The sequence below is a fragment of the Buceros rhinoceros genome, unplaced genomic scaffold (assembly GCF_000710305.1).
Source record: "Buceros rhinoceros silvestris isolate BGI_N320 unplaced genomic scaffold, ASM71030v1 scaffold23239, whole genome shotgun sequence".
NCBI lineage: Eukaryota > Metazoa > Chordata > Aves > Bucerotiformes > Bucerotidae > Buceros > Buceros rhinoceros.
In genome coordinates this window covers 4495-5007 of record NW_010432432.1, presented here as the reverse complement: position 1 = coordinate 5007, position 513 = coordinate 4495, and positions in this window count along the sequence as shown.

Sequence of the window (513 nt, the reverse complement as noted above, 5' to 3'; positions counted from 1 at the left end):
CTCCACACAGCCCATGGGCCGCAGAGCACGGCAGGCCCGGGAGCTGCCCCAGCAGCACCAGAAGAAAAGAACATAAGGATTTAAAGTCTGCCCCATCTGGGGGATTTTCCTGTTTCCCAAGTGCAAAAGCACGATCGCTGCTTTCTAAAAACCAGCCGCTTAGGATGGCTGCCGGGACATAACACCCAGTGCCGGGGGAGGCAGTGCCAGCCGAGCCCGAGAAGTAGAACATGAGAGGTGACACGTGGCCCCTCGGCCCGGCAGCTCCCTGGCACTGGTCACTCCAGGTCTGCTGCTATTGCAGAGCTGATCTCAGTCGGGACACTCTGACTGGCGTTTTCGCTTGCTGCCTGTGTGGATGCTTGCAGCCCCCGTGTGTGCATCACGGCCAGCTCTGCCGCAGTCACAGGGGAACATGTGGCTGCACGAGCAGCCAGCGTGTCCAGCACACCCCTGGTACGTGCAGATACAACGGCTGGGGCCCCCCGCGGCGCCTCTGCCTCCCCCGGGGTT